Here is an 18,932-nt window from a genome sequence, read left to right as displayed (position 1 = left end):
CTTCAGCAACTGTGCATTGCATTGCCATGTAATGTGATGCAATGCTATCTTTCTAGCTCTCCCTTTTTACTTCCTTTTGGATAAACAGACATATTAGGCAAGCATTTTGGAGCTTTCACCTAAATAACTACAGGTGGTGAGATAAGCTGCACAATATAATTGACCTTTCAGTATATTGTTGCACACACACCATCTATTTAGCAAATGCCCTTGTTATCAACAGCAGCCTTTTAAACTCACCTGAGCTAACAGGTATGTGCGCTGGTTACTCTGCTGCGCTTAAAATTTCTTTTTTGGTTTGCTACAATGCCTTTTCTGAAACGTTGTCTCCTTCTGCTGGAACACTGACTTCTTTCATTTAATGCCTGCAGACTATAAAAGAGAACCCAACCCAAAAAGTTTGGTTGATTAGTCTGTGGCATTCTGTTAAACTGTTGCTTATGGCGGTCTCTGTGAGCTTCTCAGCGACATTCAGCCAGCCAGGTATCCTGCCTGCAGTAGATGGAATGTGGCAATGGAACGCTGGCTGCGCGTGTCATAATAGGCTCTGAGCCTTTATATACCTGTGCACAGCAGCAGCCACCTTCAGTCTGCTGCTGGACAGCCAGCAGCAGCAGCAGCAGGAGAGGTATGTAATCAGGAGCCCTCCTGCTAAGGGTAGACAGCTGCTCGTTCCACCCCACCCCCCGCCTTAATTGGTTCTCCTCCCTTCCAACGGTGTTGAGGCGGGTGGGAACAGCAGGGGGTGAAGGTGCTGTGTTTAAAGAGGTGGAGTTATGCAGATCTAAAACGCGTGGATTGCAGCAGCAGCAAGCCGAAAAGTGCAGGCATGTAAGGGATCTAGAGGTTGACAACATGTCTTCTTAACGGGAGTCCAGGAGCTCATCTCCACAAATGGACTTTTCAGGATCCTTGGGTGGCTCCGTAGTTTGAAACCAATTCTGGTTATCGCTTCTCGGCCTTTTGGCTAAGATCAAGTGTAGTATCTGTTCTTATCAGTTTAATATCTGATACGTCCCCTATCTGGGGACCATATATTAAATGGATTTTTAGAACAGGGAGATGGAAAAAGAGCTTGCTCTGTCCACTCCACGCATTGACCTGGTATTGCAGTATCTCCAGGACCGGTGCACCCCTTCTTTAATGCAGTTTCTAAAATCAGAAAGAATTGAATTCAATGTTTTTTGTTCATTTTGCTTGTTTGTCGGATTTTGGGATGGACTCTTTGGCTTTGCTTTTCTTCTCCTCATTGGATTTTTCATGTTCAAAGTTGCAGAAGCCAGATTACAAGCTCATTTTGGTTCAACTTCAGCAACTGTGCATTGCATTGCCATGTAATGTGATGCAATGCTATCTTTCTAGCTCTCCCTTTTTACTTCCTTTTGGATAAACAGACATATTAGGCAAGCATTTTGGAGCTTTCACCTAAATAACAACAGGTGGTGAGATAAGCTGCACAATATAATTGACCTTTCAGTATATTGTTGCACACACACCATCTATTTAGCAAATGCCCTTGTTATCAACAGCAGCCTTTTAAACTCACCTGAGCTAACAGGTATGTGCGCTGGTTACTCTGCTGCGCTTAAAATTTCTTTTTTGGTTTGCTACAATGCCTTTTCTGAAACGTTGTCTCCTTCTGCTGGAACACTGACTTCTTTCATTTAATGCCTGCAGACTATAAAAGAGAACCCAACCCAAAAAGTTTGGTTGATTAGTCTGTGGCATTCTGTTAAACTGTTGCTTATGGCGGTCTCTGTGAGCTTCTCAGCGACATTCAGCCAGCCAGGTATCCTGCCTGCAGTAGATGGAATGTGGCAATGGAACGCTGGCTGCGCGTGTCATAATAGGCTCTGAGCCTTTATATACCTGTGCACAGCAGCAGCCACCTTCAGTCTGCTGCTGGACAGCCAGCAGCAGCAGCAGCAGGAGAGGTATGTAATCAGGAGCCCTCCTGCTAAGGGTAGACAGCTGCTCGTTCCACCCCACCCCCCGCCTTAATTGGTTCTCCTCCCTTCCAACGGTGTTGAGGCGGGTGGGAACAGCAGGGGGTGAAGGTGCTGTGTTTAAAGAGGTGGAGTTATGCAGATCTAAAACGCGTGGATTGCAGCAGCAGCAAGCCGAAAAGTGCAGGCATGTAAGGGAGCTAGAGGTTGACAACATGTCTTCTTAACGGGAGTCCAGGAGCTCATCTCCACAAATGGACTTTTCAGGATCCTTGGGTGGCTCCGTAGTTTGAAACCAATTCTGGTTATCGCTTCTCGGCCTTTTGGCTAAGATCAAGTGTAGTATCTGTTCTTATCAGTTTAATATCTGATACGTCCCCTATCTGGGGACCATATATTAAATGGATTTTTAGAACAGGGAGATGGAAAAAGAGCTTGCTCTGTCCACTCCACGCATTGACCTGGTATTGCAGTATCTCCAGGACCGGTGCACCCCTTCTTTAATGCAGTTTCTAAAATCAGAAAGAATTGAATTCAATGTTTTTTGTTCATTTTGCTTGTTTGTCGGATTTTGGGATGGACTCTTTGGCTTTGCTTTTCTTCTCCTCATTGGATTTTTCATGTTCAAAGTTGCAGAAGCCAGATTACAAGCTCATTTTGGTTTAACTTCAGCAACTGTGCATTGCATTGCCATGTAATGTGATGCAATGCTATCTTTCTAGCTCTCCCTTTTTACTTCCTTTTGGATAAACAGACATATTAGGCAAGGATTTTGGAGCTTTCACCTAAATAACTACAGGTGGTGAGATAAGCTGCACAATATAATTGACCTTTCAGTATATTGTTGCACACACACCATCTATTTAGCAAAAGCCCTTGTTATAAACAGCAGCCTTTTAAACTCACCTGAGCTAACAGGTATGTGCGCTGGTTACTCTGCTGCGCTTAAAATTTCTTTTTTGGTTTGCTACAATGCCTTTTCTGAAACGTTGTCTCCTTCTGCTGGAACACTGACTTCTTTCATTTAATGCCTGCAGACTATAAAAGAGAACCCAACCCAAAAAGTTTGGTTGATTAGTCTGTGGCATTCTGTTAAACTGTTGCTTATGGCGGTCTCTGTGAGCTTCTCAGCGACATTCAGCCAGCCAGGTATCCTGCCTGCAGTAGATGGAATGTGGCAATGGAACGCTGGCTGCGCGTGTCATAATAGGCTCTGAGCCTTTATATACCTGTGCACAGCAGCAGCCACCTTCAGTCTGCTGCTGGACAGCCAGCAGCAGCAGCAGCAGCAGGAGAGGTATGTAATCAGGAGCCCTCCTGCTAAGGGTAGACAGCTGCTCGTTCCACCCCACCCCCCGCCTTAATTGGTTCTCCTCCCTTCCAACGGTGTTGAGGCGGGTGGGAACAGCAGGGGGTGAAGGTGCTGTGTTTAAAGAGGTGGAGTTATGCAGATCTAAAACGCGTGGATTGCAGCAGCAGCAAGCCGAAAAGTGCAGGCATGTAAGGGATCTAGAGGTTGACAACATGTCTTCTTAACGGGAGTCCAGGAGCTCATCTCCACAAATGGACTTTTCAGGATCCTTGGGTGGCTCCATAGTTTGAAACCAATTCTGGTTATCGCTTCTCGGCCTTTTGGCTAAGATCAAGTGTAGTATCTGTTCTTATCAGTTTAATATCTGATACGTCCCTTATCTGGGGACCATATATTAAATGGATTTTTAGAACAGGGAGATGGAAAAAGAGCTTGCTCTGTCCACTCCACGCATTGACCTGGTATTGCAGTATCTCCAGGACCAGTGCACCCCTTCTTTAATGCAGTTTCTAAAATCAGAAAGAATTGAATTCAATGTTTTTTGTTCATTTTGCTTGTTTGTCGGATTTTGGGATGGACTCTTTGGCTTTGCTTTTCTTCTCCTCATTGGATTTTTCATGTTCAAAGTTGCAGAAGCCAGATTACAAGCTCATTTTGGTTCAACTTCAGCAACTGTGCATTGCATTGCCATGTAATGTAATGTGATGCAATGCTATCTTTCTAGCTCTCCCTTTCTACTTTCTTTTGGATAAACAGACATATTAGGCAAGCATTTTGGAGCTTTCACCTAAATAACTACAGGTGGTGAGATAAGCTGCACAATATAATTGACCTTTCAGTATATTGTTGCACACACACCATCTATTTAGCAAATGCCCTTGTTATCAACAGCAGCCTTTTAAACTCACCTGAGCTAACAGGTATGTGCGCTGGTTACTCTGCTGCGCTTAAAATTTCTTTTTTGGTTTGCTACAATGCCTTTTCTGAAACGTTGTCTCCTTCTGCTGGAACACTGACTTCTTTCATTTAATGCCTGCAGACTATAAAAGAGAACCCAACCCAAAAAGTTTGGTTGATTAGTCTGTGGCATTCTGTTAAACTGTTGCTTATGGCGGTCTCTGTGAGCTTCTCAGCAACATTCAGCCAGCCAGGTATCCTGCCTGCAGTAGATGGAATGTGGCAATGGAACGCTGGCTGCGCGTGTCATAATAGGCTCTGAGCCTTTATATACCTGTGCACAGCAGCAGCCACCTTCAGTCTGCTGCTGGACAGCCAGCAGCAGCAGCAGCAGGAGAGGTATGTAATCAGGAGCCCTCCTGCTAAGGGTAGACAGCTGCTCGTTCCACCCCACCCCCCGCCTTAATTGGTTCTCCTCCCTTCCAACGGTGTTGAGGCGGGTGGGAACAGCAGGGGGTGAAGGTGCTGTGTTTAAAGAGGTGGAGTTATGCAGATCTAAAACGCGTGGATTGCAGCAGCAGCAAGCCGAAAAGTGCAGGCATGTAAGGGATCTAGAGGTTGACAACATGTCTTCTTAACGGGAGTCCAGGAGCTCATCTCCACAAATGGACTTTTCAGGATCCTTGGGTGGCTCCGTAGTTTGAAACCAATTCTGGTTATCGCTTCTCGGCCTTTTGGCACGATCTGTAGTGGGTTGTGACATTGGGCTGAAGGTTACTGTGGTGGCAGAACCGATTCTTGGCCTTTGGAGATATCCAGTGCTGCTTTTGGGAATCGGTGCTAAAGCTGCAGTGCCTTTTCTTTACGGAGGACGGTGTGTTGGAGGGAGGACGAACTTCGTGGAGGCTGCGATCCGTGTGTAATATTTTCCTTGGTATCTGGAAAAGAAGAGGAAAATCATGGAGACAAGGAGAAACCCTGGAGGAAGGAAGGAGAATCAAGCAAGCAACCCGAATGATTATTTCTCGGAGGAGCATCCGCTGAAGGACACCATCAGGTTCGTGGTTGCTCCTGACCACCGGCAGGTGAAAGATTCTCAATTTATTTTCAATGTTATTTGTAAGCTCTTGAAGATCGACAAGGAGCATCTTTTTTGCTTTCAATCTTTTTTTTCTCGAGGACTTTATGATGTTACGCTTAATAAAGCCTCGCAGTGTGAAAGTGCCTACGCACTTTATGAAGTAAATAAAGAGAAGGTAGAGCTGGAGGGGGTGAAAGTAATCCCCTCTTTTCAGTTTTCAATGAAAGTACTGACGATTCATTTGTTTAGTCCATTTATTACAGACTCTGAGGTTGAAAGTTACCTATCAATGTATTGTGACAAAATCATCCCTAAGAGACGCGGGGAAACACAGTTTGGAGAGTGGAACGGGAAACGTGTGTATGTGGTATCATTTAGGAAGAACCCGAATGAGGAGGGGGGCGTGTCCAGACCTCCGCCGCAGGTTTATATCAACCATAGCCGCGGTTATTTATTCTTCCCAGGGATGCCACACTACTGCCGTGTGTGTAAAAAATATGGACATCTGGATGCAGAATGTAACAAGTGTTTTAGTTGCATGGGTACTCCTCACCAGATGGATGAGTGCCCTAAAAATAAGAAAAAGGATGTAGAGGAGATGGACACATCGCCTGAAGAACAGCAACAAGAAGCTAAAGACGATGTGGAAGCAGGCATTGCTGCTGAAGAGGAAAAAGGGGAAGAGGAGAAAGAAAGGAGTGAGAAGGAGGAGACAGAAAGAAAGAGAAAAGAGGAAGAGGAGGGACGGGCAATGAAGGAGAAGAAGAAGGAGGAACGGGTTAAAAAATCACAAGAAGAAGAGGAAAGGAAGTTGGAAGAAAGGAAGAGAAAGAAGGAAGAGGAAAAACAGAAGAGGATAGAGGACATAGAAAAAAGGGCCATGGAGATAAAGAAACAGATGGAAAGGAAAAAGAGAGAAGAGCAGAAGAAAGAAGATAAGAAGAAAGAAGATAAGAATGAAAAGAAGAAGATAGAAGAACAGAAGAAAGAAGATCAGAAGAGAGAAGAGAAGAGTCAAATGTTGCAAGAAATTTCTCCACTAAGTAAAGGGAGTAGTTGTGGAGGGGAAAGTGATATTCCAGAAGTAGTGGAGTCCACTCCTACTAATTCCCTGTCGCAGAGCTTACCTTGCGCGCAGGTACAAATGGACTGCACAGAAAAATCTCTAAAAAGAAGTGTGGATAGAAGTGATAATGAAGGAATACCATGTGGTGGGAAAGTAAAGGCATTAGAAGCAACAAGTCTGCTGGGGAGTGTGTCATCTTCGGATGTATCAGATCTGGAGGTAGACCCATCTTCTCCGGCAGTAGAGAATGAGGGCGGAGGGAAGAGCCCTGCACTAAATGTTAGAAGATGATCCGCTCAATGTCCCTGAATGTTCAGGGGTTTAACGACCTATATAAGAGAACTGCTTTATATGATTTTTTAAATAATGAAAATATTGATTTTATCTTTCTACAAGAATGTAATTTGACAAAAAAAATAAGCTATGAATATTTACAGGGTATATGGAAGGGTAACTTATGCTTTTCTGGTGGGAACGAGTCAAAAAGTGATGGTGTGGGGTTTTTATGCTCTAAAGATTGGGAGATTGTAAATTATGAAGAGATATACCCTGGGAGGATTTTAAGAATTGATGTGCAGAAAAATGGGAAGAAAGTGAGGTGTTTTAATGTGTATGCAAATGCAGAAAAAGCCTTGAGATTACATTTGTTTGAACTGTTGCAGCTGTTTTTACCTGGAGTAGATCCATTAGTTTTAGGTGGGGATTTTAATTGTCATTTAAAAAATGTAAAAGATGGGTCAGCTTCATGTCTTAGAAATATTTTAGCAGCTTTTAATCTTAAAGATACATGGGCATTAGATGGACAAAAAAAGGAGCATGAAGTCACTTGGGTGGGGAGAGGTGTTTCATCCAGAATAGATTATATTTTTATATCTCAAGCCCTAACATGCTCAGGTTTTAAAACGCATTCAACACCTTTTTCAGATCATAAAATAATAGAATGTAGTTTTAAAATAGAATCAGATGTGGATAAAAGACCGTCACACTGGAAATTTAATGTATCCCTACTACAAGACGAGGTGGTTATGGAAGGTTTTAAAAAGCTGTATGAAAAACTGAAGCTAAAAAAAACGTTTTTTAAATCTATTTTTAATTGGTGGGATTTTGTCAAGAAGGAGGTAAAAATATTTTTTATTAAAGAAGGAAAGAAGAAAGCTGCTGCAAAACGTATTTTTTATAATGATCTTAATGCTAAACTGCAATGTTTTTTTCACCTCGAAAATAACGGATGTGATCTGCAGGAGGCGATCCGAACAACAAAAGAAAAGATCCAAAACTGCCTGAAAGAAAAAGGTAAAGAAATTATTTTTAATTCCCGAGTAAAAGTTTTAGACGAGGATGAAAAATGCACAAAATTCTTTTTTAAAAAAATATGTGACAAGAAGGATTATATGAAGGTTTTGGAAGGAGAAACAAGTTTGGAGGGGAAGAAGATGAAAGCAAAAGAATTTTATGATGATTTATTTTCTGTTAAAAACACGGATGTGTCTCTAAAAAAACATTTTTTAGAAGGACTGGAAAAAAATTTTAATGCGGAAGATAAATCTTTTTTAATAGGGAATTTTACTAAAGAGGAAGTTTTTAATACAATTAATACGCTACAAAATAACAAAACGCCGGGAGCAGATGGACTACCTGTTGAATTTTACAAGTGTTTATGGGAGATCATGGGTGAGGATTTTTATGAAGTAATTTTAGAAGCAGAAGCATCTTTTAGTGTTCCAGAGTTGTGGTGGGAGGGTCTTATTGTTTTATTATTTAAGAAAGGAAATAAAGAACTGATTAAAAATTGGAGACCAATAACCCTTTTAAATACGGACTGTAAGGTATATGCAAAGTTACTAGCAAATAGATTAAAAAAGGTAATCGGCTCAGTAATAGAAGTGGATCAGACGTGTGCAGTGCCAAATCGGAGAATCAGCGACTCATTGATTTTAATCAGGGATGTTTTATGGGATGTTTTAGACAGAAAACAAAAGCTTGCTCTAATTACTTTGGATTTTGAAAAAGCGTACGATAGAGTTGCCCATGATTTTTTATTTGCAGTTTTAGAGAAAATGGGATGCCCGGATGTTTTTAGCAAACGTATTAAATCTCTTTACAAATCATGTTTTAGCAAAATATCTATTAATGGTTTTTTATCTGATAATGTAAAAATAAACTGTGGCGTTAAACAGGGGTGTCCCTTATCCCCTATTCTTTTTATTTGTGCAATTGAACCACTTTTAGCAGCTTTTAGGAGAGATAAGGTAATCAATGTTTTTTTATTCCCGGGAGTTGCAATGAACAAGTTAAAGTGGTGGCATATATGGATGATGTGACGGTTTTAGTTAAAGACACTAGAAGCATGAACAGAGCCATAAGAACAGTGGATTGGTTTGGGGGCGCATCGGGTTTTAAAATTAACATGGAAAAATCTGGTATTTTAACTGTTGGTGATTTTATTGTAGATTCTGAGTGTAAATTAACAAGAATGAATGAAGTAAAAATTTTAGGTATTTATTTCTCAGAGTCAGGTGGTAATGTAAGAAATTGGGAGTCTCTGCTGGAAAGAGTTAAGAAAAAGATTACTTTCTGGCAGTTGAGAGATCTTACCCTGGAAGGAAAAATTTTAATTATTAGACAGGTTTTACTCCCAATGTTTTTATATGTCTCAACAGTTTTTATCCCCCAAAATAATATCATGAAGAGAGTTATTAAGGTATGTTTTAATTTTTTATGGAGATCCAAGATGGAAAGAGTAAAGAGAGAGGAGATATATAAATCAAAGAAAAAAGGTGGGAAAGGTTTTCCGGATATTAGGTCCTTTTTATATGCAAAGTATGTAGCGAACTGTGTATGCACTTTATTAGGACCAGGCTCTAAGCTAAAGTTGTTTTCTATATATAATTTAGGTTTCTATATTAGAAATTATAAATGGTTGGAGATGTCTCTAAATAGGCCTTATAGGTTTTTACCTCCAGGAAATTATATTGTTTTAGAAAAAATTTTAAGAGATTTTAAACTTAAGATGGTCGAAATAAATGTTCTTAAATGCCATAAAAAAATCCTAAAAATCCTGGAAGAGAGAATAGGTATCAGTCCTGTGGAACTTTTTTCATTCAAAATTGTGGAAAGAATCTGGATGAATGTAAATTATAGTGTGTTATCTAATGAACACAGGGATTTACTCTGGTGTATAGTAAAAGACTGCCTGCCAACCCGTGAGTTCCAACACAGGCGTGGGTTGGTAAGATCTGAAGTGTGCCCAAGATCCAGGTGTGGGAATAGTGAAACACCCATGCACATCTTCTGGAATTGTAATTTTGCACAGACAATATGGAGGAAAGTGTGCAATATAGTGAGAGCTGTGAGTACTGTTAATTTTTTGGATTTTAACAGAGTATTTTATGGGATGGGGATAAGAGAGGAGGATTTTAAAATTGTATGGATTATTATTGCATGTGTGAAGGCGGCATTGTGGAAAGCAAGGAACATTTTAGTGTTTAAACATAAGGAAGTAACAGGCGACCAGTGTATTAAATTATGTCTAAGTTATTTGTACATGTATTTCTAGAGGGACAAAATGACGCTTGGCAAGGTGAAAGCAAATGAGAAATGGAAACAATGTAAATGGAATGAACTTACCTTGTAAGCTTTGATTTTTTGAAAACCTGTGGAAAAACAAAAAAAGAAAAACAAAAACAAACAAAAAAAAATAGCCAAAACTATATAATTTTTTAAAAAAAAAAAAGAGGGAAAAAATAAATAAATATATATATATAAAAGAAAAAGAAAATAAAAGATTTGGAGAAGTATTAAAATTGGTAGAATGCACGATGATGGATTTGAGTCTTCTTATCTTTTTGTTGATTCCAAGGCTTTGTAATCTGAGTGTAAAAAAAAAAAAAAAAAAAAAAAAAAAAAAAAAAAATCTGTTCTTATCAGTTTAATATCTGATACGTCCCCTATCTGGGGACCATATATTAAATGGATTTTTAGAACAGGGAGATGGAAAAAGAGCTTGCTCTGTCCACTCCACGCATTGACCTGGTATTGCAGTATCTCCAGGACCGGTGCACCCCTTCTTTAATGCAGTTTCTAAAATCAGAAAGAATTGAATTCAATGTTTTTTGTTCATTTTGCTTGTTTGTCGGATTTTGGGATGGACTCTTTGGCTTTGCTTTTCTTCTCCTCATTGGATTTTTCATGTTCAAAGTTGCAGAAGCCAGATTACAAGCTCATATTGGTTCAACTTCAGCAACTGTGCATTGCATTGCCATGTAATGTGATGCAATGCTATCTTTCTAGCTCTCCCTTTTTACTTCCTTTTGGATAAACAGACATATTAGGCAAGCATTTTGGAGCTTTCACCTAAATAACTACAGGTGGTGAGATAAGCTGCACAATATAATTGACCTTTCAGTATATTGTTGCACACACACCATCTATTTAGCAAATGCCCTTGTTATCAACAGCAGCCTTTTAAACTCACCTGAGCTAACAGGTATGTGCGCTGGTTACTCTGCTGCGCTTAAAATTTCTTTTTTGGTTTGCTACAATGCCTTTTCTGAAACGTTGTCTCCTTCTGCTGGAACACTGACTTCTTTCATTTAATGCCTGCAGACTATAAAAGAGAACCCAACCCAAAAAGTTTGGTTGATTAGTCTGTGGCATTCTGTTAAACTGTTGCTTATGGCGGTCTCTGTGAGCTTCTCAGCGACATTCAGCCAGCCAGGTATCCTGCCTGCAGTAGATGGAATGTGGCAATGGAACGCTGGCTGCGCGTGTCATAATAGGCTCTGAGCCTTTATATACCTGTGCACAGCAGCAGCCACCTTCAGTCTGCTGCTGGACAGCCAGCAGCAGCAGCAGCAGGAGAGGTATGTAATCAGGAGCCCTCCTGCTAAGGGTAGACAGCTGCTCGTTCCACCCCCCGCCTTAATTGGTTCTCCTCCCTTCCAACGGTGTTGAGGCGGGTGGGAACAGCAGGGGGTGAAGGTGCTGTGTTTAAAGAGGTGGAGTTATGCAGATCTAAAACGCGTGGATTGCAGCAGCAGCAAGCCGAAAAGTGCAGGCATGTAAGGGATCTAGAGGTTGACAACATGTCTTCATAACGGGAGTCCAGGAGCTCATCTCCACAAATGGACTTTTCAGGATCCTTGGGTGGCTCCGTAGTTTGAAACCAATTCTGGTTATCGCTTCTCGGCCTTTTGGCTAAGATCAAGTGTAGTATCTGTTCTTATCAGTTTAATATCTGATACGTCCCCTATCTGGGGACCAAATATTAAATGGATTTTTAGAACAGGGAGATGGAAAAAGAGCTTGCTCTGTCCACTCCACGCATTGACCTGGTATTGCAGTATCTCCAGGACCGGTGCACCCCTTCTTTAATGCAGTTTCTAAAATCAGAAAGAATTGAATTCAATGTTTTTTGTTCATTTTGCTTGTTTGTCGGATTTTGGGATGGACTCTTTGGCTTTGCTTTTCTTCTCCTCATTGGATTTTTCATGTTCAAAGTTGCAGAAGCCAGATTACAAGCTCATTTTGGTTCAACTTCAGCAACTGTGCATTGCATTGCCATGTAATGTGATGCAATGCTATCTTTCTAGCTCTCCCTTTTTACTTCCTTTTGGATAAACAGACATATTAGGCAAGCATTTTGGAGCTTTCACCTAAATAACTACAGGTGGTGAGATAAGCTGCACAATATAATTGACCTTTCAGTATATTGTTGCACACACACCATCTATTTAGCAAATGCCCTTGTTATCAACAGCAGCCTTTTAAACTCACCTGAGCTAACAGGTATGTGCGCTGGTTACTCTGCTGCGCTTAAAATTTCTTTTTTGGTTTGCTACAATGCCTTTTCTGAAACGTTGTCTCCTTCTGCTGGAACACTGACTTCTTTCATTTAATGCCTGCAGACTATAAAAGAGAACCCAACCCAAAAAGTTTGGTTGATTAGTCTGTGGCATTCTGTTAAACTGTTGCTTATGGCGGTCTCTGTGAGCTTCTCAGCGACATTCAGCCAGCCAGGTATCCTGCCTGCAGTAGATGGAATGTGGCAATGGAACGCTGGCTGCGCGTGTCATAATAGGCTCTGAGCCTTTATATACCTGTGCACAGCAGCAGCCACCTTCAGTCTGCTGCTGGACAGCCAGCAGCAGCAGCAGCAGGAGAGGTATGTAATCAGGAGCCCTCCTGCTAAGGGTAGACAGCTGCTCGTTCCACCCCACCCCCCGCCTTAATTGGTTCTCCTCCCTTCCAACGGTGTTGAGGCGGGTGGGAACAGCAGGGGGTGAAGGTGCTGTGTTTAAAGAGGTGGAGTTATGCAGATCTAAAACGCGTGGATTGCAGCAGCAGCAAGCCGAAAAGTGCAGGCATGTAAGGGATCTAGAGGTTGACAACATGTCTTCTTAACGGGAGTCCAGGAGCTCATCTCCACAAATGGACTTTTCAGGATCCTTGGGTGGCTCCGTAGTTTGAAACCAATTCTGGTTATCGCTTCTCGGCCTTTTGGCTAAGATCAAGTGTAGTATCTGTTCTTATCAGTTTAATATCTGATACGTCCCCTATCTGGGGACCATATATTAAATGGATTTTTAGAACAGGGAGATGGAAAAAGAGCTTGCTCTGTCCACTCCATGCATTGACCTGGTATTGCAGTATCTCCAGGACCGGTGCACCCCTTCTTTAATGCAGTTTCTAAAATCAGAAAGAATTGAATTCAATGTTTTTTGTTCATTTTGCTTGTTTGTCGGATTTTGGGATGGACTCTTTGGCTTTGCTTTTCTTCTCCTCATTGGATTTTTCATGTTCAAAGTTGCAGAAGCCAGATTACAAGCTCATTTTGGTTCAACTTCAGCAACTGTGCATTGCATTGCCATGTAATGTGATGCAATGCTATCTTTCTAGCTCTCCCTTTTTACTTCCTTTTGGATAAACAGACATATTAGGCAAGCATTTTGGAGCTTTCACCTAAATAACTACAGGTGGTGAGATAAGCTGCACAATATAATTGACCTTTCAGTATATTGTTGCACACACACCATCTATTTAGCAAATGCCCTTGTTATCAACAGCAGCCTTTTAAACTCACCTGAGCTAACAGGTATGTGCGCTGGTTACTCTGCTGCGCTTAAAATTTCTTTTTTGGTTTGCTACAATGCCTTTTCTGAAACGTTGTCTCCTTCTGCTGGAACACTGACTTCTTTCATTTAATGCCTGCAGACTATAAAAGAGAACCCAACCCAAAAAGTTTGGTTGATTAGTCTGTGGCATTCTGTTAAACTGTTGCTTATGGCGGTCTCTGTGAGCTTCTCAGCGACATTCAGCCAGCCAGGTATCCTGCCTGCAGTAGATGGAATGTGGCAATGGAACGCTGGCTGCGCGTGTCATAATAGGCTCTGAGCCTTTATATACCTGTGCACAGCAGCAGCCACCTTCAGTCTGCTGCTGGACAGCCAGCAGCAGCAGCAGCAGGAGAGGTATGTAATCAGGAGCCCTCCTGCTAAGGGTAGACAGCTGCTCGTTCCACCCCACCCCCCGCCTTAATTGGTTCTCCTCCCTTCCAACGGTGTTGAGGCGGGTGGGAACAGCAGGGGGTGAAGGTGCTGTGTTTAAAGAGGTGGAGTTATGCAGATCTAAAACGCGTGGATTGCAGCAGCAGCAAGCCGAAAAGTGCAGGCATGTAAGGGATCTAGAGGTTGACAACATGTCTTCTTAACGGGAGTCCAGGAGCTCATCTCCACAAATGGACTTTTCAGGATCCTTGGGTGGCTCCGTAGTTTGAAACCAATTCTGGTTATCGCTTCTCGGCCTTTTGGCTAAGATCAAGTGTAGTATCTTTCGAAAAGGCGGTTTTGGATGTTGGCCGCCCTAGTAGATTGATACATTATGCACACTGGGGTTTAGGCGCTTGTTAGTACGCCAGGTGGCTAATATAGTCATCTGGTGGAAAGCATGGCCCCCCAGGATCGACGCCATTGGGCCGGGGAAGATCGAAAGCCCGAAGTGTGAAGTGCCCCAGGAGTGGTGACCCTGGGGTGCCTTAACTCACTGGGATTGGGAACCCCACTTGAGTTTATGGCACATTTGCACAAGCACTTCAAATTTTCTTTCTTCGCACACACCCTTATTCCGGGCCTTCTGGCCTTAGGATGGGGAATTTTTCAATTCCCGGTCGAAGGTCCGGGCAGTATTATACTGTGAAACCTTCACTATTTATTTAATTTCTTTGTCACTGTGTGTCCACTTATTCACGTGTGTCACGTCCTACTAGGATTTTGTCGGGATGCGGTTCCCTTACGGGTTCCTCTCTTGGCAGGTCTAGGGGGGGAGTGTGTGGCCATCAGGTTCCGCTCCCCCCTGAACCCCCCTGGCTCTCCTCTTTCGGGAGGAGAGCGTTGTTGGCTCCCCTCTTTCGGGAGGGGAGCACAGTCTTTGGCTCCCAGTGCCTTGCTCGGGTGAGAACTCGGGCAGGTGCTGGTGGTAAGATTGGGTCGCCTCTGGCTTCGGCTGGAGGTGGCTTTTTGTCCCTGTTCCTCGCTGTGGCCTTTTGGCTCGGAGGGACGGGGAATGGTTTGGGGGACCCTTCTCCTTTTGGAGAGGGTTTCATGAAGACCAGCATCCTAGTGCACTTTTTTTGTGGCACTTGTCACTTTTTTAAGCGCACTCGGGTTTTGTACACGAATTCGGGCTTTCGCCAAAAGAATTTAAAAAAAAAAAAAAAAAATCTGTTCTTATCAGTTTAATATCTGATACGTCCCCTATCTGGGGACCATATATTAAATGGATTTTTAGAACAGGGAGATGGAAAAAGAGCTTGCTCTGTCCACTCCACGCATTGACCTGGTATTGCAGTATCTCCAGGACCGGTGCACCCCTTCTTTAATGCAGTTTCTAAAATCAGAAAGAATTGAATTCAATGTTTTTTGTTCATTTTGCTTGTTTGTCGGATTTTGGGATGGACTCTTTGGCTTTGCTTTTCTTCTCCTCATTGGATTTTTCATGTTCAAAGTTGCAGAAGCCAGATTACAAGCTCATTTTGGTTCAACTTCAGCAACTGTGCATTGCATTGCCATGTAATGTGATGCAATGCTATCTTTCTAGCTCTCCCTTTTTACTTCCTTTTGGATAAACAGACATATTAGGCAAGCATTTTGGAGCTTTCACCTAAATAACTACAGGTGGTGAGATAAGCTGCACAATATAATTGACCTTTCAGTATATTGTTGCACACACACCATCTATTTAGCAAATGCCCTTGTTATCAACAGCAGCCTTTTAAACTCACCTGAGCTAACAGGTATGTGCGCTGGTTACTCTGCTGCGCTTAAAATTTCTTTTTTGGTTTGCTACAATGCCTTTTCTGAAACGTTGTCTCCTTCTGCTGGAACACTGACTTCTTTCATTTAATGCCTGCAGACTATAAAAGAGAACCCAACCCAAAAAGTTTGGTTGATTAGTCTGTGGCATTCTGTTAAACTGTTGCTTATGGCGGTCTCTGTGAGCTTCTCAGCGACATTCAGCCAGCCAGGTATCCTGCCTGCAGTAGATGGAATGTGGCAATGGAACGCTGGCTGCGCGTGTCATAATAGGCTCTGAGCCTTTATATACCTGTGCACAGCAGCAGCCACCTTCAGTCTGCTGCTGGACAGCCAGCAGCAGCAGCAGCAGGAGAGGTATGTAATCAGGAGCCCTCCTGCTAAGGGTAGACAGCTGCTCGTTCCACCCCACCCCCCGCCTTAATTGGTTCTCCTCCCTTCCAACGGTGTTGAGGCGGGTGGGAACAGCAGGGGGTGAAGGTGCTGTGATTAAAGAGGTGGAGTTATGCAGATCTAAAACGCGTGGATTGCAGCAGCAGCAAGCCGAAAAGTGCAGGCATGTAAGGGATCTAGAGGTTGACAACATGTCTTCTTAACGGGAGTCCAGGAGCTCATCTCCACAAATGGACTTTTCAGGATCCTTGGGTGGCTCCGTAGTTTGAAACCAATTCTGGTTATCGCTTCTCGGCCTTTTGGCTAAGATCAAGTGCAGTGATCTACCGGTTGCTGCCTTGGTCTTGGCTGAGAGGTGCCTTGGGTACCCGGCTCCTTGGCCTCGGGGGATCGCTGCATGTAGCAGTGCGGCTTCACCCCCTTGCTGCTTTTGGGGAGCCGGATTAGTCCCGGGGCAACGAGGGGCGATCAGCCTGCCTGCTTTTTTTAAGTAGGCGAGGAGGATTTTTGCCACCTTTGGTGTGAAGATATGGACGGGAGAAGCCCAAATATGCTGACCTGTGAAGAGGTCCCAGTTTTTGCAAGATTGAAGAATGCAGTGCGGTTTATTTTTTTGGATCCAGAGAAGAAGAAGTCTGGCTTGTTTTTTTTGGTAGAGAAGATTTTGTTTGGACTATTGGAAGTTCAAATGGAACAAGTTTTGTCTATGTTGGAGTTCCCGAAGAGAGGGATATATGATGTTATTTTTTGTTCAGAAGATATCTTTTCTGACTTTTGGAAGAGAATGGATCTAGTGAAGGAAGATTCGATACTTGAAGGTGTTTTTTTTGTGTCGCATTTTCCTAGGAAGGAAAGGCTAATAGTAATAAGGATGTATAGTCCTTTCATATTGGAAGAAGAGATCATGACCTTTTTATCCCGGTACTGTGAGAAAGTGAGTTCTGCTGGCAAAATGTTTAACCGATATGGTTTTTGGACCACGAGGTGGAGGTTCCTGGTCAAGTTCAAGGAAAGTTCGGATGGTGTTGTGGTACTCCCACCAAGTAGATTCAAAATCGGGACAGTTAATGGAGATATGTTCTTTACAGGTATGCCGAAGTTTTGTAGGCGTTGTAAACAGTATGGCCATGAAAAGGATTCCTGTACATTACAGTGGTGTGCCAAGTGTGAAGAAATGGGACATAAGGCAGAGAATTGTGAAAAAAGTAAGAAATGTAATCTATGTGGTGGCAGTGGTCATTTATATGATTGCTGTCCTGTCAATAAAAGGGAGGAGAAGTCAGTTGACAAGGAAGATGGAAAAGAAGAAGAGTCTGAAGCTGCCCCCCATGATGAAACGGAAGAGAACATATCTCAAAAGAAGGAGGAACAAATAAGAGATATAAGAAAAGAAGGTGATCATATGGAAGAAGATACTGAGAGTGATATCACAGACGTTGAGATTGAAAATACTAGCTTGGAAGAAGAAGTGGAGGTGGATAGGGAGTCAGAAGATCAGGAGGAAAGTGAGTCCTCCAGTCAGGATGAAAAGGAAGGTGCTGTAAGTAATATGGAAGAGGAGGAGGAGGGTGAAGAAACTAGTGAAGAAGAAAGAGAGGATGTCGCATGTGAAGCCAGAGAAGAAATTGAAGGAGTTTTGTCATCTGGGAAGGACTCTAGTAAAGCAAAGGATGTTTCAGAAAAAAATATGAGGGAGATGGAGGAGAGACAAGAAGTGTTGAAAATGCTAAATAGTTGTGAAGGGGGGAGTCAGGCTAGTCTAAGGCGCAAAGTGTGGAATAACATTTATAGCGATATGCATCGTTTTTTTTCAACTTACAGAATACCTCAGTCGTTGGCTAAAGAGGTAGAAGAAGCTTGGGATGGTCGGTTTCTGGATGGAAGGCTTTTGAATGCCTTGGCAGCATATGGCCTGAAGAGAGGAATGTTGCCTTAAATCGTAATGGTAAAGATTGTAATGTTGTGATGTAAAGAATATGGAATAACTGTATTGTGATAATATAAACGTATATATATAAAATAAGATTGGAAAAATGGATATATGACCAACAATGATGGATAACAACCTAATACCATTTGGAAATCATTGCAAAGCATGAAATGGTAAATATGGGACTTGTAATCTGAGTGGAAAAAAAAAAATAAAAATAAAAAAAAAAAATCTGTTCTTATCAGTTTAATATCTGATACGTCCCCTATCTGGGGACCATATATTAAATGGATTTTTAGAACAGGGAGATGGAAAAAGAGCTTGCTCTGTCCACTCCACGCATTGACCTGGTATTGCAGTATCTCCAGGACCGGTGCACCCCTTCTTTAATGCAGTTTCTAAAATCAGAAAGAATTGAATTCAATGTTTTTTGTTCATTTTGCTTGTTTGTCGGATTTTGGGATGGACTCTTTGGCTTTGCTTTTCTTCTCCTCATTGGATTTTTCATGTTCAAAGTTGCAGAAGCCAGATTACAAGCTCATTTTGGTTCAACTTCAGCAACTGTGCATTGCATTGCCATGTAATGTGATGCAATGCTATCTTTCTAGCTCTCCCTTTTTACTTCCTTTTGGATAAACAGACATATTAGGCAAGCATTTTGGAGCTTTCACCTAAATAACTACAGGTGGTGAGATAAGCTGCACAATATAATTGACCTTTCAGTATATTGTTGCACACACACCATCTATTTAGCAAATGCCCTTGTTATCAACAGCAGCCTTTTAAACTCACCTGAGCTAACAGGTATGTGCGCTGGTTACTCTGCTGCGCTTAAAATTTCTTTTTTGGTTTGCTACAATGCCTTTTCTGAAACGTTGTCTCCTTCTGCTGGAACACTGACTTCTTTCATTTAATGCCTGCAGACTATAAAAGAGAACCCAACCCAAAAAGTTTGGTTGATTAGTCTGTGGCATTCTGTTAAACTGTTGCTTATGGCGG

At 42.2% G+C, this 18,932-nt stretch overlaps 5 non-coding genes and 4 pseudogenes across 5 annotated transcripts; all 9 read left to right on the top strand.

Moving 5' to 3' along the window:
* The first annotated feature begins 947 nt into the window (after positions 1-947).
* On the top strand, positions 948-1,138 carry LOC141209424 (U2 spliceosomal RNA). The gene has a single exon (XR_012279618.1). It is a non-coding gene; the product is annotated as a U2 spliceosomal RNA (small nuclear RNA).
* A 1,115-nt stretch (positions 1,139-2,253) lies between these two features.
* On the top strand, positions 2,254-2,444 carry LOC141209422 (U2 spliceosomal RNA). Its single transcript, XR_012279616.1, has one exon. It is a non-coding gene; the product is annotated as a U2 spliceosomal RNA (small nuclear RNA).
* Positions 2,445-3,562: 1,118 nt separating this feature from the next.
* LOC141209934 (U2 spliceosomal RNA) lies at positions 3,563-3,753 on the top strand. Its single transcript, XR_012280119.1, has one exon. It is a non-coding gene; the product is annotated as a U2 spliceosomal RNA (small nuclear RNA).
* A 6,386-nt stretch (positions 3,754-10,139) lies between these two features.
* On the top strand, positions 10,140-10,368 carry LOC141210626 (U2 spliceosomal RNA; annotated as a pseudogene).
* Positions 10,369-11,478: 1,110 nt separating this feature from the next.
* LOC141209823 (U2 spliceosomal RNA) lies at positions 11,479-11,669 on the top strand. Its single transcript, XR_012280013.1, has one exon. It is a non-coding gene; the product is annotated as a U2 spliceosomal RNA (small nuclear RNA).
* Positions 11,670-12,784: 1,115 nt separating this feature from the next.
* LOC141209876 (U2 spliceosomal RNA) lies at positions 12,785-12,975 on the top strand. Its single transcript, XR_012280064.1, has one exon. It is a non-coding gene; the product is annotated as a U2 spliceosomal RNA (small nuclear RNA).
* A 1,115-nt stretch (positions 12,976-14,090) lies between these two features.
* Positions 14,091-14,182, top strand: LOC141210836 (U2 spliceosomal RNA; annotated as a pseudogene).
* An 809-nt stretch (positions 14,183-14,991) lies between these two features.
* On the top strand, positions 14,992-15,171 carry LOC141210638 (U2 spliceosomal RNA; annotated as a pseudogene).
* A 2,973-nt stretch (positions 15,172-18,144) lies between these two features.
* Positions 18,145-18,317, top strand: LOC141210695 (U2 spliceosomal RNA; annotated as a pseudogene).
* The last annotated feature ends 615 nt before the right edge of the window (positions 18,318-18,932 follow it).

This window comes from Phyllobates terribilis, unplaced genomic scaffold, assembly GCF_046119375.1.
Source record: "Phyllobates terribilis strain yellow unplaced genomic scaffold, ASM4611937v1 Scaffold_169__1_contigs__length_4117513, whole genome shotgun sequence".
NCBI lineage: Eukaryota > Metazoa > Chordata > Amphibia > Anura > Dendrobatidae > Phyllobates > Phyllobates terribilis.
Note: the sequence above shows the minus strand (reverse complement) of the source record. Positions and strands in the feature narration are given on the sequence as shown.